Genomic DNA, 26,926 nt, shown 5'->3' on the forward strand with positions numbered 1-26,926 from the left:
ACTCAAGAAATTGTAACAAAGACCAAACCAATAAACCCGTTGTGTTGGTTTTACATAAGATCTACTGTAATTACATGAATATGTGCCTTATTCCAGGGGTGCTCAATGCTTGTCCTCAAGCCCCCCCCCCCCCCCCCCCCCACCAACAGGTAAGTTTTTCAGGATATCCCTGCTTCAGCGCAGGTGGCTCAGTCAGTCCCTGCTTCAGCACAGGTTGATCAATCAGTCCCTGCTTCAGCACAAGAGTCTCAATCAGAGGCCACTGATTGAGCCACCTGTGGTGAAGCTGGGATATCCTGAAAACCTGACCTGTTTGGGGGGGGTTGAGGACTGCAGAGGTGCACCCCTGCCTTATTCTACAAAGTGTGATTGTGCTGAACAGATGCATCGCCCAGAACACCCCAATTCAAGCCATTTAATGGTCAAATCCCAATAAATCTCCATATTTTATTGAAGACAATTTTGCACATCATTTGATCTGCTTACAGTACTGTATGTGCTTTGGCATTAAGTGTACAGCATCAAAAAAGCAGAAATGTGAAGATATCAGAGTTTTTATCATGTTGTCTAAATATTTACATTATGAATGTGTTTCACAGGCTGTTAAACAAACATCATTAAATCCACAATCATTTGAATAACTATTGAAAGACTCTAGTGAAATATATTTGTAGATTTAACACCATACTCACTAACAGTAATCATGCCAAATGTTTGCTGAACAATGAGGAAACATTTGTGATGTGTATTTTCAAATTGTTTTTTTACCATTGGAGACTCCCCAAATTGTGAAGAACCAACCCCCTCTAGGATTGAAAGAAATTGTATTTAAGACACACATTTCTGCTGATAGAGAAGTGCACGGTGAGGCGATAGAAGGTACTTTAATGACATTTGAAAAGCAGTTGTTGTAATTTGACAGTTGGTCACATCAGTTTGTGTTGTGCATCTCTGTTAGCTTTGGGGATTTCAAGTTGTGAGCTCTGTTTCAAAGGGGATGTGTGGTTGGGTTTGTGAGCTTGTGTGGCTTGTAAGGAATAAGGAGAGGAGGAATGGTGGGTGGGTAGATACTGTAATAAGTGGAGGGGAAATGAGGGGGAGAGGAAAAGTGATGGGACGGGAACAAGGAGCCATGGAGAGGAGGAGACGTGGTAGTGAAAGGAACATCGGCTAAGGATCACAGGAAGGATCACTGGGCAGAAGGTGGCCCATACAGCAGAAAGATAGTCCCGTGAGCAGCAATGCCCAGAAGAGTCGTTAGTAAGGCATGTTGCTGGTGAGATAAAGTGAAGAATGACCTCTAAGCCAAAAGAGAAACTGCAATGTCAAGTACCTGGAGGCTAAAACCTACAGGAGGTCTATATACCAAGTGATAACATGTGTCCAAAATCTCCATTGCTGGATAGAAAAAAACAACTGTTGCTTAATACAGTATAAGAGCAGTAGCCAAACGCGTTGATGCTGCCCTCTGTTTAAGAAGTGCTTTGCTGTATGCATGAAGATGTGAAAAAGCACAAGCCATGTCAGAAATATTACTGGGTCTCCTTCTGCTTTCAAGGATGTTAGATGTCACTCAAGCACGGAGGGTTTCATAGACAGTGAAGCTGTGGAACAGAGATATGAGCTATTTAGTAATCATTTATATGAACACAGCTTCATACTACAGTATATGTCATAGCAGCAGGAAATCCTTCTAAAGGCCTATGAGAAACCAGATATATATTATACAAATATGTTACAGCTTCAAATAAACATTGCTTATGTGTGTGGGGGTGTAGTCACTCCAGTCCCTGCAGATGTTATTATTCTCCCTATATCTGCCACATTGACATCTCTCCCGAATCTGCAATCCACCCTCTGTGTGTTTGGTGAGCTACAGGTATTTGGGTATAAAGTTAATATGGGAAAGTCGGAAGCTCTAAATTTGACGTTAACTAATAATAATAATAATAATAATAGCATGTTCTTGTATAGCACTGCTAGTTGTACACAGCGCTTTACAGATACATTTTTGCAGACACAGTCACTGCCCCGTGGAGCTTACAATCTATGTTTTTGGTGTCTGAGGCACATGGAGATAAAGTGACTTGCCCAAAGTCACAAGGAGCCGACACTGGGAATTGAACCAGGCTCCCCTGCTTCAAACTCTCAGTGCCAGTCAGTCCCTAACTAGGTTAAGGTCAAGGTTCTTAAACGGCACTTTGATTATAAATGAAAAAAGACTAATTTTTGAAGTATCTGGGGATTTATCTTACCAGAGACTATAATTTATTATATAAATATAATTACCCTGACCTTTTCTCAAAGATAAAAATAAGATTTACAAGCCTGGAATTCTCATTGTCCTGGATAGGGCGTATAACTGCAGTTAAGATGAATATCCTTCCTAGACGTCTGAATTATTTTCAGACATTACCGACATCTGTCCCGCATTCAAATATAAAAGAAATTCAGAATCGAATTATGCAATTTATTTGGAAACACAAACAACTGAGAATAGCCAGGTCTATTATGTTGGAAGCTACGGAAGGAGGTGGTATGGCTGTTCCAAATATCCTAAAATATTATATAGCATCTGATATGAAACAAATGGTTTATTGGCACTCTCCGAGAGGGGTCTACGCCTGGGTGGATTTGGAGATCTCACTCAAAGCCCCGGTCAGACTGTCTTCTATACTATGGTCGGGCTCTGGGACTGGGCCTGGGAGACAGTCTGAGCCGGCAGTAGTTGGATTTACTCTGAAAAATTGGCAGAAGGCAAAAAATAAGTATAAGGTTATGTCGACCCCTTCTAGGCTCGCGCCCCTGTTCGGTAACCCAGGGTTTATCCCGGGTTTTCAAGGACATGGTTTTGAAATTTGGAGACATAGAGGGATTTTGGAGGTAGGAGATCTGCTAGAAAAAGATAAGCTAATGACAATTGAGGAACTGATGAGAAAGTACGGTCTACCCCAAGTTGAGCTGTGCAGCTCTATACAGGTCCGACATTTTGTGTATCAGGGCTTTTATGACGAGGAATTTCCTAAATTTATACGATTTGAAGATCTATGCAAAACAACAAAATATCAAAGAGGTCTGAAATCTTCATTCCAGGGTGTAATTTAAAAAAAGGATACCCTGTGTAACAGTGCTCATCCCAAATCAGGACGTGGACCTGCACAGCTGAGGTAGGGATGCAAATAAACAACCCAGGGACAGAGTCCTGTAAGAGTATCTGTAGTCTGTATGAAAGCAGGGGTCAGGGCTGGCGGCAGAGTTGCGAAGTCCAGGAGACAGGCGGAGGTCAGGGCAGGTGGAAGGCAGCGAGGTCGGGTTCACGGTCCAGGGTCAGCAACAGGGAATCAAAACAGACAAGAGGGTAAGGCGTAACTGCAAAGACCGACAGGAACTGCAAATTGTAGAACTTTACTCGGTGACTCCCTATGGTAACTGCAACCTTATAAGCATGCTGCCAGTATCCAAAATGGCCACACAGTGAGCAGAAAGGGCAGGGGAGACAGAAAATCTGGACCATAGTGAAAACCTGGCACGGATCGAGCAGAATCCTTACACCCAGCAAGAACAATATATGGACCAGTGGGCTCTGGATTTCCAGACCAAAATAACAAGGGTGGACTGGGAAGATATGTGGGAGAATGCGGGTAAAACCTCCACATGTAACAAAAGAGAATATATATAAAATTTTGTTACGTTGGTATTACCCCCCTAAAAGGTTAAAGCAGATGTTCCCGGGGACCTCTGATAGATGTTGGAGGGGGTATGGACAGATTGGAGACCTGGGACATATTTGGTGGTACTGTCCAGTAATGCATATGTACTGGAGGACAGTTGTGAAACTAATAAAAGATGTGACGGATATCAAGATCACGTTAGATCCAATTCTAATTATTCTGGCTAAACCCATGGAAGGTGTGAACCACTATACACTTAAATTGATTCTGCATATTTTAACAGCGGCTAGATGCGCTGTAGCTGCAGCGTGGGGAAATAAACTCCCGCCCTCCAGAAGAGAGGTTATTAGAAGGGCCAATGATGTTCAATTAATGGAGAACCTTACCTCATTCCTGAATCATACCACAAGGAAGTATGATAGGGTCTGGAATCCCTGGGATGCTGGAAAGGGGTGTGACCCCAGAAGGAGAACGGGTCTGGGAGAGCTGAGTGTAAAATATGGTGTTTAGCAAATTTTGTATGATATATAATGTCACTGTTGTTGTTTGTAAGAAATTTGTTATAAAATGGTTGTTTGACCCCCTCCCTTTTTTCTTTTTTGTACCCCTTCCTTTCCCATTTATGTTTGAAAAATCTAATAAAAATATAAGTTTTAAAAAAAAAGCAATACATATTTCTCTATTTGTAATACGAAATGCTAATTGCTGCTACAGTGATCATTAGGTATTATTGATCAGCACAATAATAGTTTCCATCATTTTGAGTGTCCTCTTTCTTATAGTGTACTCATCTATAATTATTAGTATCATATTTATTATTATGCTCATCAATGATACTTTGAGCAAAACTGATAGAGACTATATTATGGAATTAATCTCTTGGTGACTCTGGAATTCTATGTCTGTGACATTAGGATAATGGTGAATCAATATTTTTCTCTGTATTATAAAGGGTATTGTTCTGTTTGACTTTTTGAGAGCTGGCACAAAGAAAACGCCATGTGCAAGTTCTTCAATTGCTACTCGAGTTGCTAAGCAACTGATGTTCGGAGTGTAATTGATTGAAGCAGCTTGATTGCTGTACAGAAACAAGTTGAGCTATACATAAAATTCTTGCTAGTACAGCAATTTTTTGAGATTAAGGACAAGGTGCTGTATGTTTTAAAATAGAAGAATATGTTTTAGGTGCATTATATAAATAATCATTTTTTTAACAATTGTAGTGAAAATCAATGTAAAAATAAAGGCAACATGCAACGGTGTTTGTGTAACCTTTTGCATTTCCAATTTTCCACACAAACCATTAGCACTAAGATATGTGAATTAACCTCATCGCTCTTGAAAGGGTTATCAATGCTGAATTCATATTAAACCTCAAGCAGCACGTGATCTAACCGAGCACTGGGATTGGCTGTTGATCACACAGCTGATCATTTTCAGCATCATAAAAAACATCAATTATATTTGCTCTAAATTCCCTTGTAATTTGTTTTATATCAAAAAGGGGAAACGATCTTCACCGATTTGAGAGTTAACAAGTACTTGTTATTGTACATTTTTGCCCGAGGAATTTATTTTACACAGCGCCATGTGGAAACTCACGAGACATTGTCCTAAATCAGAGATCTCAGCCTTCAAGGACCAGAAGCAGTGGCAGTTGGGATTGTTGACCAAAAATGTCATTTGAATGGGAAAATGCTATGCAAAGATATGACAAGATGTGAGAAGATAAAGTAAGTATTTGGAATATTTGAGTAGGTGCAGATCACTTGCATCTTTTTGATACTGCTATCAGGTAATAAGTAGTTGATCAGCTGGTGACAATTGCACCATTTTGTTGGCAAACAAAGGTGGGTCACTGTGTTGGTTGTTGGAAGACACTGCAGTAACAAAGGAGGGAGAGGGAGTAGGGGGTATGATACCTTTAATTGGGACAATAAGTAGTTTACAAGCTTTCCAACATCTCAGGGTCCTTCATTTAGTCACCCTAACCCTGAGGGGTTCGAAAGCTTGTAACATTTCAGCTACTTGTTGGTGCAATAAAAGGTGTCATACCCCCTCCTCCCGCTCCCTCCTTTGTCACGACCATCTTGTTGCGTAACCGTACTTGCTTTCCTTGGTCCTGAATGTATTCTGCCCTTACTTCCTATATCATTTTTACTATTCTGTATCATTAAAACATTTTTTATCACATTGCAAATCTTGTAGCTTGAAACATAATTGAAGAATATCATGTTACAGATCGTGATATGACCATGTCCATTAAACTACATGGAGTAAGAATGGGAAATCATCGCTATGATAACAGTTATAGGAAAAACATATTCCAGGAGCATTAAAGATGGAAACAATTGAAAAGTCCTGCTTAGTTTTTCCCAATACCTGATCATAATGTATATATGCATTTGCATTGAAAACAAAAAAAAATACTTTCATGGACTACACAGCTACTGCATATACTGTAGTGTAGTCTGCGATGTCCTTTACTGACCTCTTTTTTTTGTTTGAGAAAGTCTTCTGCACTAACCATTACTTGGCATCATACTGAGGGATATAGACGCTCCTGGGTCATTTCTCTGCATGGTGATATTAGCAAGCAGCAGCAGCAGCATTGCAGCACTAAGTCTGACAGCTTCTCCTTCGGGTTATATTTCTTTTCAGAGTCATATTAAATTTTTTGTAGGAGAAATAATTCTTCTTGCTGGAAATATGGAAACGGGATTAAAAAGGAAGTCTATATGTCTGAAAATATAGAAATGTAAGCAGCGCAGAGAGATACTGATCACAAGGCAATTATATAAAAAAATGATGATCCTGGGTTATGAATAAATTATTCTTAGCAAGCAGGTGGCATCTATTAAAACCAAAAATCCCAGGTGTACACCATCAAACAGTCAGAAAGCACACGGCATGTGTGTCTATGTTAGGGATGGGTGTCTATGTTAGGGATGTGTGTCTATGTTAGGGATGGGTGTCTATGTTAGGGATGGGTGTCTATGTTAGGGATGGGTGTCTATGTTAGGGATGGGTGTCTATGTTAGGGATGGGTGTCTATGTTAGGGATGGGTGTCTATGTTAGGGATGGGTGTCTATGTTAGGGATGGGTGTCTATGTTAGGAATGGGTGAACATCTTCAAAATTGCTTTGCAACACGTTTGGGGGGAATTTTCAAGACAGTTCTCAATTTTTGTGACATTTCCTCAAAAGTTCACATTGCAAAATGTCACCATTTACTACTGCAATTTTGCCAGAATTTTGCCAGTTTTGACAAATGGCAGTATGAGATATATATATATATTAAAATCAAAGAGGAGGTGCACGCATAGTACTTGTAATAGACGCCACAGGTGGAAGAGTAGTGGCTCCAATCGGAGAGAGAGGGAAAGAGAGAGAGAGCAAGAGAGAGCGAGACATAGGAATTCGAGAGAGAGATAGAATATTATATGAGAGCGAGAGAGGAATGTGAGAGAGATTGAAAGAGAGTGAGAGAGGAATGTGTGTGTGTGTGTGTGTGTGTGTGTGTGTGTGTGTGTGTGTGTGTGTGTGTGTGTGTGTGTGTGTGTGTGTGTGTGTGTGTGTGTGTGTGTGTGTGTGTGTGTGTGAGAGAGAGAGAGAGAGAGAGAGAGAGAGAGAGAGAGAGAGAGAGAGAATGAGAGAGAGAGAGAAAGGAATGTGTGAGAGAGAAGAGAGAGAGAATGTGTGAGAGAGAATAGAGCTGGGAAGTATACGAATTAAAATAATTTCAATATACTTTGTATAATCTATCTTTTTCCTTGCATATTTTAGGTGTGTTCCCGGTTATCTGTCTGCCTGTGGTATACTGTAGATGAGTGTTTTGAGAGGTACAGTACATATATACACAATGTGACAATGGGTATGCTACTAAATTGGTCTCTCTCTCTCTCGTGTACACTACGACTGCTACTTGTATTCTGTATAACTTCCCTCGCTTCTCTAGTTAATATGCTGGTCACATTGGTATCTCAGTTTCACTATTATTATTTAAAAGCAGCCAATGAGTGAATCTGAGGAATACTATTAGTGTGAGCATACACATTACTTTGTAAGACAGACCCTTTATTTTTTGGTGGATCTCTAATAATAATATTTCTTTTGTTTTTCTATTTCTTTATTTCTTCAACTGAGCCTCTGATTGAGCCATCTGTGCTGAAGCAGGGATATCCTGAAAACCTCATCTGTTGGTGGCCCTTGTGGACTGAAATTGCCCACCCCTGGCTTAGCATATATGTATAAACTTACATACGCTTTGAATAAATTAAAATAATAGTATGGGATTCAAATTGGAGGTGACATTGCCCCCAAAAGGCTTGCTTTTGGCAGAATATACTAAATAAAACACGGTTACTTCTAATCTTGGAATTAACCTTTTTATATATTTGTTCTCCATCCCACAGAATGCCCCTGAGATAAACATGTCACCTCTCATTCTCTATTCTTTTAAGCATACTGTACTGTACATTATGAGCCTATTTTAAATATATATATATATATATATATATATATATATATATATATATATATATATAAGTTATCCCCTATTGTTATATTGCTGATTTATGGCAGACTCAGGTTATGCAGCTAATGGGATACGATATACAGTATCTTGAAAAACTCTATAACAAAGCCTCTGAATTTGGAATGTGTTGGGTGTGTGGGATCTGGTGCAGATTCTGACTGTAGAGAGGTGATTAGAAGGAATTCCACTAGCAACGCATAATAATAAGATGTTACTTATGTTTAAAATGTACATCTGCTGTTTATATACAGTATGTGTGTATATATATATATATATATATATATATATAAAAACAATACTACCTATTACGCATTTACATCCCGGGCAACACCGGGTCTCTCAGCTAGTGTGTATATATATATATATATATATATATATATATATATATATATATATTACTATTATGTTAATGGGCCACCTTGCATACTGTATTTCAAGTACTGACTGAGGAATACTGCATATCATTTGTATGAGATAAAAACACAGTTTTCACCACAAAAATATTTAAAATACATTCCATGTTTAGTTTGCATTGGTACAATACTGGATTCTATTAACCTGTTAAAATGCACTTTGTGTCTTTTCTAATTTTCCTTTTAACCAGTTTTATGTTGGATCTTTGTATTATAATATTTTAGTTTGTAGTGCAGCGGTAACCTCTTCGTTCTTGTGCTGCTATATTTAGCAACGCCTCCCTTGCAACATTCTGTAGGAATCCTTTGCTGGAAATGTGCCTCTCCGGAAGGTTACAGTGGTCGCAGTCCTTCACACACATTGACACAACGGACGTTGCCATGGTAACAGCTGATGTTACTAAAATAATAAACAGCTGAAAACTCCGGAAGAATGTATGATTGGGAAAAATTAACAGCAAGGAATAGATTGCCACAAATTATTTAGACTCCAGTATTTACCATAGTGTTGGCATTGAGTCAGTTCTGTATTGATTTTCGATTTTAATACCATTTATTTTAATTATTTTGTTAATAAAGTTTTTTAAACTAATATCAATGATCATCCAGCAGGGAGGATGAGTGCCTACCACTGGGTTAACTTTTTGTAGTTTAGTTCTAACCAGATACAGTATAACCAATAACAAACAGAACCGTGCCAGACTGCCCATGGCTATGTCTTGAGCCAAACAAACATGCCATAATCTGAGATCCCGAGCAGGAAGGTAAGAGGAAGCCCCCTAGGTAACTAATTATATAGCCTTAGGCTACCACTTCCTTTCCTTTACTTACTCCTGACTAATCCCTGCCTAACCAAATGAAACCTGGAGAGAGGGGAGAGGGAGCACCATCAATCATGGCCACACCTCACCCATAGCTCATGGCCTCCTCACCTCACCTATGGCTCATGGCCTCCTCAACTCACCTATGGCTCATGGCCTCCCCACCTCACCTATGGCTCATGACTTACTTGGTCATCCCTTTGGAAGTCAGAAAGTGCCCATCTTTGATCTGTGATATCATTTAGAACACCTGTAAATATCAGAGGCAGAAGTGCTGTGATATCCATAATTAATACACCTTTCTGCTTCTCCTGGAACATCACTTCAATGAACTGTAAGGTGAGTTCTGGTGTGAAAGTATCATGTGACATACAGTAGTTTACCTTAGTAAATATGGGACATAATGCAGTCTGGTATATAGAGAATTAGGTATCTGTTTAATTGTGAGACCTTAGAATATCGAATGTGCATTTGGATATTAATGGATAAGTTAAAATACAAAACCTACATTTCATTGTTCTTTAAATGTTGATATACTGGTATAAAATAGTGGTTCAGTTTGCTTAAAATGTCTTGTTTGTATCAACATTTTATTAAGAGATACCACCCCTTGTTTTGGTATCGAAGTCACTGGCGTTTCATCCCAATATGCAATCACTTAAGGATTATTAAAATAAAACATTTCTACAAGATTCTGTACCGTGGGAAACATTTTCAAAATGTGCAGTGATTTCACGTTTCTAACACTGATTAGGGAAATGAGAATAAAATGTGTCCGGTAATTTTCTATATATAGCTCTTCACTAAAGACTAATAGCAGCGGATCTTTCCGCTTACTGAACATAGCCATGGTGGGATGTTACATAAACAGCTATTAGCTCATTTCACCTGTTTCATGATTTACAAAAACATTTACCCTGTATTTACAATGTTTCAACTGTTTCCTGCTGCCTCGTCCTTCTGCACAATTGGCTTATCTTTAAAATCTACCAGGAAAAACTATTTACTGTTAAGTTATGCCACCCTGCCACCCTGCCTGCCAGCCTCCCTGCCTGGCTGCCAGCCTCCCGGCCAGTCTGCCTCTCTGCCAGCCTCCCTGCCGGCCAGACTGCCAGCCTCCCTGCCAGCCTACCTCCCTGCCAGCCTGCCTCTCTGCCAGGCAGCCTCCCTGTCAGCCTGCCTCCCGGCCTGTCAGCCTCCCTGCCAGACTCCCTGCTGGCCTGCCTGCCTGCCAGCCTCCCTGCCAGCCTCCCTGCCTATCAGCCACCCTGCCAGCCGGCTGGCCAGCAAGCCTCCCTGCCAGCCTGCCTCCCTGTCAGCCAGCCTCCCTGTCAGCCAGCCTGCCAGCTTCCCAGGCAGCCTCCCTGACAGCCAGGCCTCCCTGCCTGCCAGCCTCCCTGCCTGCCAGCCTCCCTGCCAGCCAGCCTCCCTGCCAGCAAGCCTCCCTGCCTGCCAGCCTCAAAGCCTGCCTGCCTCACTGCATGCCTCCCTGCCTGCTTCCCTCCCTGCCAGCCTCCCTGCCAACCGGCCTCCCTGACAGTCTCCCTGCCTGCCACCCTGCCTCCCTGCCAGCCTGCCTCCCTGCCAGCCCCTCTGCTCTCTCTCCCCTCCTGAGAGAGACTGTCTGAAAACGCTCCCCCTCTTCCCTTTTCAGTCTGGGTTAATTATGTGCACCTGTAGATTGCTTAGCTAGAGGAGTTTAATCCCCCTCCCTTAATGGTTTTTCCTGCGATAACACGTCACCTGCGCTTATCACACCGTACAGAATAAAGGCCTATGACTCTGTCACAATATATATAAACAGAGGGCAAATTATATAAACCTTTCCACTGGATATACCATTGTTATATGACAGTGCTAGTGAAAAAGAGTTAGGTAAAAGAAAATAAACATTGTATTTCGGTTTATCTATTAGATTAAAACATGTTCATAGTTCAACTAACACGATTTCTGAAGTTTCTCCAGTAAAATGTGCTTTTTAAAGCATTGTTTCTTTCTTGACCTAGGCTGAAATGTGGAGCCTGCTTCCGGATATTAGCATCAATTACTTGCCCTACTTTTTATTCTAATAGCAGTTTTCGAACATATTCCACGAACAGAATATACTTTAAATATCCATTGTTGACATAAACCATGTCCTGCATTTAAAGCTATTTATTTAAATTAGCAGCACAAAATATTGTCTAGACATTCTTTCTCCTTTTGTCCTTTAATTATAACTTAAGCCAGTCATTATACCCATAGTTTTATTAATTTCATATATATATATATATATATATATATATACATTTCCAATAATATTTAAGCAACATTTACTGTAGCAATATACTCCAATTTATAAACGTATGTTCTTCCCATATGAAGTGTATTATTATTATTATGTATTATTATTGTTAGCAGGTGTGCTATATTTAAAGACCATCAAACTGTTTCTTATTTAAAACCACTTAATTGTTAATAATCATGTGGAGCCATACCGACCTACACCTACCGCTGTACTATATTACTAAAAATCTCATAAAATCAGCCAGGAACCAGCCATCAGCCCGGATCTGTTTACAGTGCATGAAATCTCCGCTCTACAAGTGAGATATTCATTCCAGAAATTCCCATCAAAGACTTACCGATGCAGACAACAGTATGAGCAACTGTTCTATTCTGTAATTCCGAGGTATCAAAGAGTTGGAAGTATAGACGTCTGATAGAAAAACAACTCTGAAAAAAAAGAAGCTATTAATTATTTCCATAATGGTGATAAGGTGAATTAACTAGGCAACGCAACTGCCTCAGAACTTATCTGATGCCACCATTGAGCTTAACATTGGAAGACAGCATGAACGCTCTGTAAGGAAGACTTGTGGCTATGTGAACAACTTGTTATTTTGAATAATGTAATGTGCTATAAATCTTGATTCTTGTGCCACTGAAGAGGAAAGACTCTGCACTAGGGATGTGCAACAGTCTCACATGTTGTTTACTAACATTTTTGTGATTCACAAGAGGATTTTTCCTACGTATCTCTTGCTAGTTTTGCCACATTTTCACCAAACGTACTCGAGGATGAGCACATATAGGAGCTAGAGCCAGTTCCCCATCCCTTCCCTGTTTGCAGTCTTTAGGAATGGGCGATGGAGGTACCCTGCGGGTGGTTGTTTCGCTGTTGTCTTTAGCATTCTTTAACTGTACTGCATGTATTTCAGTGGGTTTGTGGCGGTTTAGGGGAGCCCTGACCTTCAGGAGTGGGTAAAACTGGGCCCCACTGGCATAGCCAAAATCAGTCCTGTCAGCCAGCCGGATTCTCATCCTCACTGTCACTGTTTAAAGTCAGTCACTCAGTAATTATTCATCATCATTTGACTCAATCATTATGACTCATCATCATCACTTGCGCTCCTTCAGTGTTATTCACATCACACTTCCAAGTTCCAGCTCAAACTCTGATATGCTAATGGTGGATTTTTGTGTGTCTCTGCCCTATTTATGGTATTTGCAGTAGAAAAATGAATTATAATCTGCTAAAAAGGGCAGTTCTCTCACACAAAGGGAACGTTTTTTAAAGCTTGGTGGATATTTGTGAATGTTGACAACTTCGCTAAATGTTTCCAAGCGGCGAAAGTCGCTGGATTGTTTCGTGAACTTGTGTGACCGTTTCACAAATCTTTATTCAGCAGTGAAGCTGACACTTTATACCAGGGGTCACGGTTAGAGCAGCTGGAATGTGTACAAATTCGGTTCATGAAAAATTCAACACATTTTTGTCAAAATTTGCTTCACCAATTAAAATCCGAGCCAACGCATGGAAATGTGACAAAGATTTCTTGGTTGCGCTAAAAAAAACCACGTTATTTTTTACCTTCGATTTGTCGAATGTTTACAAAAAAAATGACATTCATAGTGGAGTATGAATACCTTGTGCAAAGTCATTTAAAAAAAAAGTGGTGGATTTGTCTGGTCTCAGATGGATCCACAAATATTTGCGCTTGCTAAAAAATGCAATATTCGTGTCGGATTCAAACGTGTACAAACAAGGTGCCATCTCCTTAACCCCTGGCAAGAAATACAATTAGTCTGTATTGCGGCCTGTTTGCCTCCCAGTAAAGTGGAGACTCGCCCAGCCCAGTAATCCCACATGTCAATTGGAGATCCAACGCGTGTCCTACAGGAAGTACCTAAGTAACAGCAGCTGAGGGTAGACTGTTCTCGGAGAGCGGTGAGAAGCTTCAAGGACACATGCTAAAGGCCACCTTAAAAATGTGAATGCTTTTTTATCCATTACAAATGAGCGTAACACTTACCTGTGTTTTTGATGATTTGTTACAATGAAACAGTATTATAATATGGGCGTTTTGCGCTCTCCATTTTCTTGCGTTTCTTATGCTTCTATTTAGCGAGGATTGGAATTCATCGGTTTGAGAGCTGCATACAGACCCGGCAGAGAGGCCGATTCTGAACTATTACAAGAATATAAGAAAAGGCCAGTACTACAGCTATTGGGAGACTGTTTTACATTTTATTTATGATTAAACATTTTTGAATTTTCTTTAATTAAATTCGATATTGTTTTTTGATGTTTATGCACTTTATCACATATTGTCAAATAATTGCTAGAATATTATTTTTAACACTTTTGTATATACTGTAGGTCTTTATATATAATACACATCTTTAGTGTATACATGTTTCTTATACACTGATAATTTGCTGATTAGGACGCTCTTTTTCTTCACTTCCCAAACTGTACAACAACAACCTGTACATTTACTTGTGACGTGTAGGTGGCAGTGACAATTATTCACTGCACAACCAGTTTCTGATTGGTTTTCCGCGGTATCCACAATGTCAGATACCTGTTCATACATCACAGCCTTCTTGAGAATAATACGTTTGCCGGGCAGTTTGTTGCGAATTGGATTGTTACATGGAAGTGTTTTGCAGTTTGTGATATTATATTTACCGGATTCCTTTTCAAGTCGCTATAATGTGAGAGTTGAAGTGATGCTCATTATTTACACTTTAGACTTCAGGACAGTGCTTGATCGTCGTGAATAGCCGGCCTTTCTGGACAACTTGGTTACTGTGCCACGACGGTCAGGCTCGTATAATACCACGCAGTAGTGTGAGAATGGAACTGGCCAGGCATTACTATTTGGAACTGATGTTTGGCAATACTCGGACACTTTGATGACAAAATCCACAAATTTATGGCGTTTCAAATGTAGTTTTGCCTGTGTTTCATTCCATGTTATGAATCTTTGTCCTATTAGGTTTACTGGCTCATCCCAAAAAATGGTATACAATATAGTGTTTTCCTAGTATTAATAAATAGCTTTGTGATAATGCCTAGTGCTACAGCTGCAAAAGCATTCAATTAGAAAGATGTGTTCATGGCAGTTACTAACAATGATCTTTGAGACCAACCATCCCCGTTAACAATATATAGTACAATTCCTTTTTGATTAGTACAACATTTTTATTTATCCAATATTTAAAAACTAAACAGAACTGAGACAAGACCTCACTTTGCTTCCCAATGAGTTGCACCACAGGATGTGTTTAGGATTGACAAGCACACACTGCTTTACTACAGGAAAGATTACACTCCCCCAGTCTGCAGTTTGCATAATCGCATTATTGGCTATCAGGCTCACCAGGAAATGCTGCTGAAATGTTTTATTTATAGGAGAAGCATTTTTGCCAATATTTACTGCCCAGCTTTCTCTATGTGAAAATGAAACATGGGATATTTTAGTTAGCGGTTTGCAGCAAACATTCTGATCATACAGATTACTGCAAATAAGAAAGGCAAAGTCACCTTCATATTTCCCTCACTACCCAAATTACTAAATCCTTCTTCAAAACCGATTCCCTGCAAAAATGTAAAGTTGATGATAGTTATTTTTAGACATGGGTGAGCCAGTCCAAATCCATTTAATGGAATTTCCAGGGTGTCTAAGACCAAACCTGTCCCGTCCCCCCCACTAAAATCCGTCTGCGGATTGGGCGCTTAAAAAAAAATCAGTGCGGATCCCTTCAAATCCGCCGTTGAATACAATCCGATCTGTGGATTCCACAATCCGTGGCCAGATTGTTAAAAATCCGCACATGGATTAATCCACGGAGAGACAGATCCCAGTTGTGGATTAAACTGCATCCGGATTTTTAATTCAGCCACGGATTTCGGATTACTCTCGAAAATAAAATAAAAAATCTGAAACTGCGGATTTGCCTTTTTGAGGCTGAACTGCGGAAATCTGCGGATTAAAGGAACCAGACGTTCCAGGCGGAGGCAAATCCGTCCCAAAAAATCGTCCATCTCTAGTTATTTTGATTCACAGAAAACTCGGTGGTGAAATTCACGTAGATATGTTGGAAATTACAACTTCACTGGGATACATTTTGTAAAAATTCTTTCTGTCCCCATGTTACATCCCAACTTTTACATGGCATTTCCAATTGTGTATATTTTACCTGTTATGTTAAATTGTGTTTCTCATTATTGTATAATATCCTCACAATTAGTGTTATCAATGTGTTTCATAAAGACTACAGCCGGTAAACCATTCTACTGCACTATATACACTATACTGTAACACCTCATTAATTAAGGATATGACATCCAAAGAAGATAAAAGTTCAATTCTGCTTCTTTTCTGCCACACTCTTGTCATAATGTGTCCGACAGCACCATCTACTGTGTGCCATATACAAACACTGTATGGCAAATATCACCCAGCTATTTCCATATGGTATATTATGATGTTATCATGTTGTTAACCCCTAAAAATACTCGTGCAAATGAGAACATGCATTCCAATGCAATAGTTCATGTGTTGTACATGCTGTCGCAATACCTAGAGTGACACTTCAAGATCAAGTTCTCGATTAACCTGCTACTGTGTACAGTATATATGAAAAATATGTTGTATGGTGCTCAATGGAAAACAGCAAAAAAACAAAATGAATATTGAGAAACGGAATTAACCCAATAAGTGAAGATAATAAATGATTCCAAAAGATGTAGACTGGTAAACTGTGATCCCACGTAGCACTGAGGTAAGGATACAGTAATGTTAACACCTGTTGGTGACCAGTATTGTAAACATCAAATTGTTATAACTGAAATCCAATATAATGGACAAACTGGAATAGACTCACATTGGGATGGTGATCCACGATTGACAGCAAGTCCAGATGTAGCCAGTAGTCCAGGGGTTAATTGTGCCTCCGTCTGTGGATGGATACAATAGACGAAAAAAGGAAGGAAAAAACGGAGCACTAAATCCAAAATTGGTTGAACCAAAATAAGATACAAGGATGCGTTCCCATAATAAAAATAGCTTATTTAATGAATGAGCAAAAAACAACCACACCAACGCGTTTCGGACAAACAAAAGTCCTTTCTCAAGGTGAATAACCACTCACCCATATGGAGTGTTATTTAAATAAAAATACTCACCCGCGCGCGCCAATCGCCACCATTTCCGCATACGTCACTAGTTGGGACGTCATGCGTCATCACGTAAACATACGTCACTCTCCCGCGCGAAGCAAAACACCATGGCGCCTACTGAGGGGATCGGAAAGAGACTCACCGCCCCTTGAGGTCAATGGGCTCATCCGCATCCACCACAGGCTGCGACCCGTGCTATTTTTATTATGGGAACGCATCCTTGTATCTTATTTTGGTTCAACCAATTTTGGATTTAGTGCTCCGTTTTTTCCTTCCTTTTTTCGTCTACTGTGTACAGTATACTGTTTTGCAATAATATTCTGCATACTGATGGGGTATTTGCAGCATATACTGTAAAAGTAGTCCGCAAATAAATCCGAAAAAGAATGGGAACAAAGATATGTAGAAATGTGACGTGTCCGATTTGTGTCACCAATCTCATTCCTTCACCATCAGCCTTACTTTTAGCTATGGCGCTGATGCCTTGAGTGTCACCATGTATACAGAGGTGGCCAACTCCAGACTTCAAGGGCCACCAGCAGGTCAGGGTTTCAGGATATCTCTGCTTCAGCAGAGTTGGCTTAATCAGTGGCTCAGTCATTGTGATATCCTGAAACCCTGACCTGTTGGTGGCCCTTGAGGACTGGAGTTGGCCACATCTGTATTATATCTTCTTGTCTGCCAATCATTTGTTCTTGTTTCCATGTACATGTATTACTGTACATGTATTACAACTTCTCATCAAGACCCTACACGAGGACATATAGGTACTCAGTGTTTTGGAACAAGAGACAAGACACTTATTAAGGGAATATTAGCATGGACATTATGCTTTGAGAGATACAGTAGTGTCACCCTGTTTCCTTAAGTGTCACTGGGGGTTATTTGTTAAACTGTGACAGTGCACTATTAACTATCACACTTAAAATCCCTCTGAAGTCAATGGGGATTCTGTGAAATAGTGTCTCGGTTGGCACTATTGCAGAGAAATTAATAATCACCAATATATTAAGCTTATTTGCTTAATACTGTGAAGATTGAAGAGAACCTGGGGTCTAGATTTCCTAAGCTTTGTTAAATGAGAAAAAATAATTTGACATTACCCAAAACAAGAATGGGCATTATTTGTCCTTAGTTTAACGCTTTATTCATTAAGATACTAATATGCAAAAATAAAGTTTGTAATTGATCTAATTAGAATAGGGTTAACGTTGTGCTATCTTCAAATAACGTAACATTGTTTAAGTCTTGAATTACTCCCATCCAGGTCGTGAAATAGAGCTTTTGCTAAGGAGACAGGGGGAGAGAAAGGGTGAGAGAGAAAGGAACAGAGAGTGGAGAGAGGGGAGAGAGGGGGAGAGAGAGGGGGAGAGAGAGGGGGAGAGAGAGGGGAAGAAAGAGAGGGGGAGAGAGAGAGAGGGGATGAGAGAGAGAGGGGGTGAGAGAGAGAGGGGGTGAGAGAGGGTTGAGAGAGAGGGGGTGAGAGAGAGAGGGGGAGAGAAGGAACAGAGAGGGGTGAGAGAAGGAACATAGAGGGGTGAGAGAAGGAACAGAGAGGGGTGAGAGAAGGGGGGGAGAGAGAAGGAACAGAATGGAGAGAGAGAAGGATATCTCATGTGTGTTTACAGTATTTCACCACATGGAGTATTGGTTAATACATTTGGAAGTGTAGTATATAAGTCAATAAGCACCGTCGTTATTTGGTCTACATTCCCGTCCTCTAGAAAAATCCTTATTTCAGTGTCTGACTGGGAGTAACGCCAGAGTTAAAATATGGAAATGACATAGGATTATCCCCCAGCCTTAATCTTGAGAGAGTTTAGTGAATATGAAATAAATATAATCAATGCTGCAAAGAGATCATTTGTATATTATTTAGACTAACGACCATTACTGAAATAACACCATGACAGTCTAAGCATTGCTACAATGATGACCACGATGACATTCTGTAATTATAACCTCATCCGCTGCAGGGAAAGGGAAAGACTGTCTGCACACGACCAAAGTCAGCATCGCCAAGAGCCTTATTATCTCTGGCACGGTAAGAACGGCCAAGTGATGCTGAGAGATAAGGACTGCAGTCACCTTCCTCCCATTGAACAGTGTCTTCTTCATCTCTCATTGATTTACTAGGCATCTGCGTATGTTCTCACTGCACAGTACTTATCTTTTCACCTCACCCATTAACACTTTTAGGGTGTACTGAGAGATTCTCTACCATTAAATAAAATAACAGTGGTTTGTTTAAAATAAAATAAAACAGCAACCTCTCTAGCAGATTCCTGGTTAAATATGGGTAAATTTGGCAAAATTCCATTTGCTGATTTTATTTTGAATTTCGAAGAAGCTATAAAATATCGCGAATATGGTGGGAATTTTTTTTAAAGCATTTTGCAAACTTGTAAACTTTCTCTTATTTTCAGATATACTCTTTGCGAATTTGTAATCATTTGCCTATTTTTTTACTTATCTCCATGAAATTGGTCAACTTACTTTTTTTTTTAATTTTCAGGTATTCAAACAAAAAAAACGTAATGCCGTTTATTTTCAACATTTGTACATATTCGAAAATACAAAAACTTCATTTTTGTAGCAAACTTGCCCATTTCTATTCTTGACCGCACCAATATATAGGGGTTTGTGTCCCACTCAGATGGATTCAGCTCCCACTTATAAATAAGGCTGCGGCCAGGCAGGGAGCGGACGCGCTGGCGCTCGTGCACTGCACCCTGCTCGGCTGGGCGATTCGTGGTCAGCTAAGTGCGCACGAGGGGGGGGGCGTGTCGGGGGACGTGGCCAAGACATCATGGAGCTGGTTTGCCCTCATTGGGCGAACTTCTCTCGTGACGCGCGAGCGAGCGGCAGATTCAAATTTGCTTGCTTGGCAAGCAGGTAAGCGCCGCGCATGCTCAGGCGTTTGCTCACGCTGGCCACACACATTCCTGCAATGTGTTTCATCGCGGCCAGCGTGAGCACGCCCACCCACTCAGCGCCACCCTGGACAAGGCCTTAGTCTTGGCAATTGAATCCAGTAGGCTGAATTCCTGGATTGGAGGGAACTATCTAAATTGCATAGCTAATTCCTGGTCAGGACTACCTACAGATTCTTGGATCTGAAGTGGTTATAGGTGACAGGTCATGTTCCCTCTCACAGGGGTTTTGTATTAATGTCTCCTGGTTGCAAAATTGGAGTAAAAAATGACACCAGACTTAAAGGAAAAAGACCCATACAATGCAATGGGATTTGTCTGTGTTGCAGTGCAGTACTTCTGCTACAGTGTTGCCCCAGCTTGGCAGACTGAAGATTATGCTACTGTACAAACATAACCCCTTTGGTTGCTCAATCATGAGGTATCTGATTGCCTGGCTTTCAACAAAATGCTCATTTCCTATTTCTGTTGCTTTTGTTACAGTAACTGCACTATTCATTTAACAGGGCTCGCTGTCCCGGCGTGTGCCATGGGGTAATGTTGTGGAGCGAGCGCTCTCTGGATTTATGAGAGTGCCGGGGTATTATTTCATGCTGCAATCCCGCCCCAGGCATTACTTGTTTGCCTCGCAACGTTGTAGCATTTTATACCATGCACTTATGGATACATCCAGTACAATATCATGTAAACAGAAAACAACATTCTTAGGTAGAACATGTTGACATTTAATAAAGCTTTGAGCTTTATTCTTAACACCATTATAAATATTTGCCTGTAAATCTGCAGTGCTGCCTTTGAGTGTTTCCTTTAAAATATAAATATTTTTCCTAATTTCAATGAAACACATTGAGATCTGTATTAACCTTATTATTATTATTTCAGATACAGGACATCTTGTTCTCAGTACACACATACAGATGTGACAAGTGCCATAATGGGTCATTTCCTACCGGAATGGGTGTAAATACATTTGTTTTTAGATTGACAAAGTATAGCCTCGTGACTGTAACCTTTGGTAAAACACAACTGTTGATGGCACAGTCTGTGAAGCTGCTCCCTTCCAGACAGCGCTAAGAGGGAAAGTACCTCCCATTATTTCCCCTTTCCCTTCTTTTGCCAGGTTGTGCTGATTATATTGTCAAGGAGAAGGATCAAAAGGCTCAATGGAGAATGAAGCAAAAGATTGTCCGTTGTTTTGAAGTGAGCCCTCAAAGAGGAAAGCAAATAATGACATTTTTCTTTAAGGATAATGGGCCTTATTTACTAAGTGCTATTCCATAATACCCATCCCATGCTGGAAAACATCTCACACCCCATTCAAGTGAATACGCCACAAAGGGACATATTTACTAAGCGGGGTTACTCTATAAGACATCTTCCGTGCAAGACATCTTACAGCTTATTCATTCAATGAGCCACAAAAGGTCCCCATTATTAAGCTGTGCTCGAAGGTGTCCCACGGAGTCGCGCTACTCAGATAATATTACGGGTGAGCACTTTCACTTGTGTTTTGGTTTTGGACAGGGTTTCTATCTATTTTTCGTGTTTTTTATTCTGGTTTTGCCAAAACCCAATTTGTTTGGTTTTTGGTTTGGGATTTTTACAAAATGATTTGAAAAACTCAAAATAAACAGAAAAATGCTGAAAAGGCATAAAAAATTATTACAATAAGTCAAAATCATGCAAACAATTAGAAAACTAAAATAATGAAGCTAAAAAAAAGTTTCAAAAGATTTGATGCGAAACCCCTAGGGCTGGGAACCTGATGTTGTAAATATGTCCAATATTTCATACTTTAAAAAGCACAGTACAGCTACACTGCTAGGCTGCTACAAAATATATCTGCAATGTACGTTTGACGGCTCCTTTAAAAGTCTCAGAACTATAAATACAGACACGGCTAGAAAGTGACACAATAAGAACAGAATTGCAATAATGACATTTTTTCTAATAATCAAATTCCATAAATGGACTAATTTAATAATTTAAATGGACTAAATTATTCCTTCATTTTACCCTTAAATTTAAATAATTGGCATAATTTGCAATTTGTGATGTGCCTTTTATTGTGATTCGAACATTAAAGCATCTTTCATTGTTTTGCCAAATACACCAAAAGCAAATTGAGTTGAAACCCCTTTTGAAGCCGGAACACTTCTGCTCTGATCGGCAAAGCACGACTTGTCAGGTTGATATACTGATTTGAATTTAAATGTAGACGGAAAAAGAGTTCAGATATTATTATGGGCTAGAACATGTTTCTCGGTTTAAAGAGGCAATCCAAGCCTTTTTTTAAAAAAAAAACAGGATTGCCGCTGGGGGTCTCATTAACCTCATTAACGCTGAACCTCATAAAATGTCAGCTCCGGGTACCCCATGCTCCCAGAGATACTTACCTCCATGGGCGTGCCAGTAGCCACTCCAGGGTTCACTATATGGCTGCTGGGCCATGCAGGCCAATAGGAAGCTGTGACGTCATCAGGTGCGGCTTCCTATTGGCCCATGTGATCAGGGGCTTCAGAAACTGCAGAAAAGTACCCAGAGATCCCAGCTCTCCCTTCGGAGGTGTGTATCTCCGGAAGCAGGAGGTCCCCGGAGCTGAAAGGAGGTAAGTATCTCCGGAAGCAGGAGGTCCCCGGAGCTGAAAGGAGGTAAGTATCTCCGGAAGCAGGAGGTCCCCGGAGCTGAAAGGAGGTAAGTATCTCCGGAAGCAGGAGGTCCCCGGAGCTGAAAGGAGGTAAGTATCTCCGGAAGCAGGGGGTCCCCGTAGCTGATATGAATAGGGTTCAGACATGTGTTAAAACATGGGGGGTGGGGGGGAAAGAACATGGAACATTGCTCCTATAAATGAAACGTGCTGTTTGCCATCGGTTCCCTCAGTGAACAGAACACGCTGCTGGTTTCTAAGGTAGAACTTGGTTTGCACAATCCCACAATCATTTCATTTTCAGAAAACAAACTACCACACAAATTAATCTTGGTTTCAGAATTTGAAGATTTATGGCAGTGCAATTTCTGCAGATGTGCTAAAAATTGTGGCAAAAAGAGGGTTATGAATATTATCACTATTGTTGGGTTTAAGGTTAGATTTTATTTTTGGCCAACCACGCAAAATCAGATACTGTATATTCTTTAAATTCTGGATTTTTTTTCTCCTTAAATTGTAATTAATCCAATGTGTTTTGCCTTCAATGATTAAAGTGAACCTGTGAATTTGTCACATTGGTGCTGGGGGTGTCAGGAGGGATCTGGGAGGATATCCGACAGATTCGTACTCAGATGTGATGTTTCGTAAGAAATTTAACATCCCTTTTATAAATAATAGCCACGAGTAGGAGATCACATAGGTTCATTTCAGTCATTCCCTGTGCAACCTGCCTTACTCTCCATAACAATAAAACGCTGATTTTTTTTGCTTACGTTTCTTTATTTTCTGATTCACCCACAAATCTGCAGCATCATAAGATCCCGAATCATGAGTCGCTGCCTGAATTCTTTAGCAATTTCCTTCAGTATTTTACAAATAGGACATAGATAATAACATGGAATCCAAGGAATAAAATACTTGAAATGTAGGACAGGACGGTAATTGAAAATAAGAAAAAGGCTTTAAAGCCCTTGAAGGGATATGTTCTGGAAATGCAGTTTCTATGACAACGGGGATGGTTGGTTTATAGGATTATAAAATCCAAAAAATGTTCCATTCATATTGATTCAAGCGCTGGATAAACTAGTTACAAAAGACTATATGAGCCTTCATTCAGACCCAAATCTGTCATTCAGCTTAGCTTCTTGATAGCTACATTAAAGTTGTATTTTATTTAGTATATAATGTATTTTAATGTGGAACAATTATTCTGAAATATTCAAAATACTGTCCATGTAATATTTTGTAGAGATGTGTGATGTGATGTTGAGTGTGCGTAAAACCAGAAGCTTCTATTCCAAAACCAAATGCAAAAAAAAACCGAAACAAAAAAAATATTTAGAACCAAAATCAAACCCAGAACATCAGGCCCTTTTCTGCAGTACAGGGGGTTTCTTGCCATATGTATCTTTTTCAATTGCTTTAAGTTTTTCAGTTATATTATTTTGGATTTCAAATTATTTTTAGGATTTTATACTTATTTTTAGTATCGTTCCCTAGAAGTGGCCGTATTTTTAACCCAAAATTTAAATTCACTGCAAAAATGGCTTTTTTTTTTGTATATAAATATTTGCACATTAGTTAGGAAATTAGCAAAAGTTCTCAAATTTGGAAAGAGAATTTGTGCATATAGGTTAACGTTTGTACATTTAACTTTTGCTTATAAGTGAAAGTTCGCAAATTCTCCCCCCCAAAAAACCTGCAAATTGAAACAACTCTCCCATATATATTACTCACGCTTATTCTGGGGGGTTTCTCCATATTTTGGTAAAATTAAGGTTTTGGATCTCACCCCACTCCCTATAGATAATTATAGAGGGCGCCCTTTTTCTTTGTAACGTGCAGGCAGTTGAAGAATGGCTGTAATCCCACGTAGCTAAACTTGAAGCTGGATCTCTTCTTGCCGCACTGTTCTAATAAAGTCTCTGACACCAGACATTATAGTGTTATAAAGTGGTTTATTTGCAGGTTGCAAACGCATAACGTTTCGGGGATTTACCTTCCTCAAATATTGCACCTGAGGATGGGAGATCCCCGAAACGTTATGCGTTTGCAACCTGCAAATAAACCACTTTATTACACTATAATGCTGGTGTCAGACTTTATTAGAACAGTGCGGCAAGAAGAGATCCAGCTTCATATTTTGGTAAAAATAAAAGCGAGTTTTGGCAAACCCAGAACAAAAACAAATAAACTTTTTAGAACCGCAGCAATGTCCAAAACCAAAACACCAATTTTATTTTAGAACCAAAGCAAAAGAGAAAGTGCCCACTATTAATATTTTGTTACAATAATGAGTAGCTATGGAGAGTACTGTGTTAGGCTGACACGTGCTGAGGCGCGCTGACGCTTGTCAGTGAGCCCCTGCAGTCGCAATGAGAGCGGCTTTAGCAAGGGCTCACGCATGCGTGCGCAGGCGTGCGGAGGCGTAGGTTTTATCAAATTTTTAGTTTGAGCGCTCACTGGAGCGCAGGGCCGGTCACGTGAGCGGTTCGCCCAATGAGGGCGAACCAGCTCCATGACGTCACTGGCCCGCCCCCAGACGGCGCGCGAACTAAGGCCAGGGAAATCACCCGCTTTCCCTCAGCCTCAGCGCGCCTCCGCACGGCTGGAGTCACCATGGTCTCAGCCTTAGTGGTAATACACTGCAACTATGCAGAGAAGGATTATGTAATTACACAAAGCAAAATGCTCACCTTAGACCAGAAGCAGCCAACTCCAGTCCTCAAGCGCTACCAACAGGTCAGGTTTTCAGGATATCTCTGCTTCCGCACAGGTGGCTCAATCAGTGGCTCAGACTTGAAGACTGCACCTGTGCTGAAGCAGGGATATCCTGAAAATCTGATCTTTTGGGGGGTCTTGAGGACTGGAGTTGGCTACGCCTGCCTCAGACACGATGTATCGACAAGTCCAAAGATGCATATTACAGCTGCATTGATTAAGAGCTTTGGGGGAGATTCACGAACCTCCAATACAGGTTATTGCTCAGCCATGTAATTGCTATTGAAGTCACTGGCGGTTAACACAGGATTGCTGTGCAACATTAGCGAGTCCCAGCATCATTTCTAAAGCTGAGTAGTAATGATATGGATGCATCTAACTCAGCGGTGTGCAAACTGGGGGGCGTGCCACCCCTGACTTTATTGGGGGTGCGGGCCGCACGGCAGTTACAGAGGCCCCACGCTAAGAGCGCGAGGCCTCTGTAAATTTACTTACCGGTTTCTTGTCCACGCATAGTGACCTAGTCCAGTGGAGCACTTATCCCTGGACATTATATATCCCCTTGCTATCCTGCTTACAACTAACTGTCCCCTTAACTGTCAGAATCCCAACTGTCAGAATTCTAACTGTCATACATCTCTCAGCCCTATTGGTTGCCTGGCAACGCGTCCAAAGCCCCAGAGGATGCTGAAACTTGTAGTTCCCCTGCTGTGCTATACTCCTATGGAAATGTTAGGGGGACAAACAGGGGACCAGGGGGACCCAGGCTGTACTAGATATAGGGGGATATTCATTAAACTGCGACAGTGCCAATCGGGGCACAGAAACTCTCATTGACTTCTGCGTTTCTATGTAATAGTGCCCCAATGTGCACTATCACTGCTTAATAAATAATCCCACGAGAATGCACGCACATAACCTGTTTTGTTTAACATGAGGATTGATTACTGTACCTGCCAATACTGTATGTTAAAGGAATTGTTGATTGTAAAGATAAAGACTACATTAGCTCATACAGTAGGCAGCATGGCGTTCAGGTCACTGCGCAGGAACCTCTCTGCTTGTCCGAATAAAAAGATGGATGTAGGAAGTTGCAGATCATGAAATAAAAGTGTTGGTTATGTAGCTGTTTGAAGGCTCTATCATCTCGATCAGTAACCTTCAATCTTTTGGTATTTCTTCTACGAAAGGCCATGTCAAATCCTGCTCTTGAACAGCATGAGCAGTTGCTACTTTTGATTAAAGAAATATTTGTAATCATTGTTCTCCAACAAAACAGCATATCAAAGATTAGATATGAATCATTACTGAAACACATCCCCCAAAGGATGCTGCTCCAAATGCTGTTCATTAGCCCTTGAGGTTAACCCATTGGACCATGCACTCTTTATATTGTGCTTCTCTTTCATTCAGAGATTCCCAAGGGCCCAATATTTACTGGCGACCGAGGAAGGCTTGAAAGTGAGAAAATCATCAAACTCCCCCTCCCTGTTCCCATGATACAGATACACGCTAGACTTGCTTTCACTCGAGATACCTCATATTTGACCATTGAGAATCTTCTAAGAGAGGTGGCGTCTTATAACTCAGCCATCACATTTAAACAAAACAAAAACCTAGCATAAATGAACTGTCCACTACCATAAATGAACAACCACTGTGGCCAGTCCAATTTCCTTGAACATGGAAGTATGCTTCAAATGTGCTCATAGAATAAACTTTGTCTCATCTTT

General features: G+C 40.4%; 1 long non-coding RNA gene across 1 annotated transcript; it reads right to left on the reverse strand.

Moving 5' to 3' along the window:
* Positions 1–501: 501 nt before the first annotated feature.
* Positions 502–12,153, reverse strand: LOC142468391 (uncharacterized). Its single transcript, XR_012788652.1, has 3 exons — positions 12,067–12,153; positions 6,163–6,372; positions 502–1,604 (listed from the first exon to the last, which is right to left on the reverse strand). It is a non-coding gene; the product is annotated as an uncharacterized LOC142468391 (long non-coding RNA).
* Positions 12,154–26,926: the final 14,773 nt, after the last annotated feature.

Source organism: Ascaphus truei, chromosome 17, assembly GCF_040206685.1.
Source record: "Ascaphus truei isolate aAscTru1 chromosome 17, aAscTru1.hap1, whole genome shotgun sequence".
NCBI classification, from domain to species: Eukaryota; Metazoa; Chordata; class Amphibia; order Anura; family Ascaphidae; genus Ascaphus; species Ascaphus truei.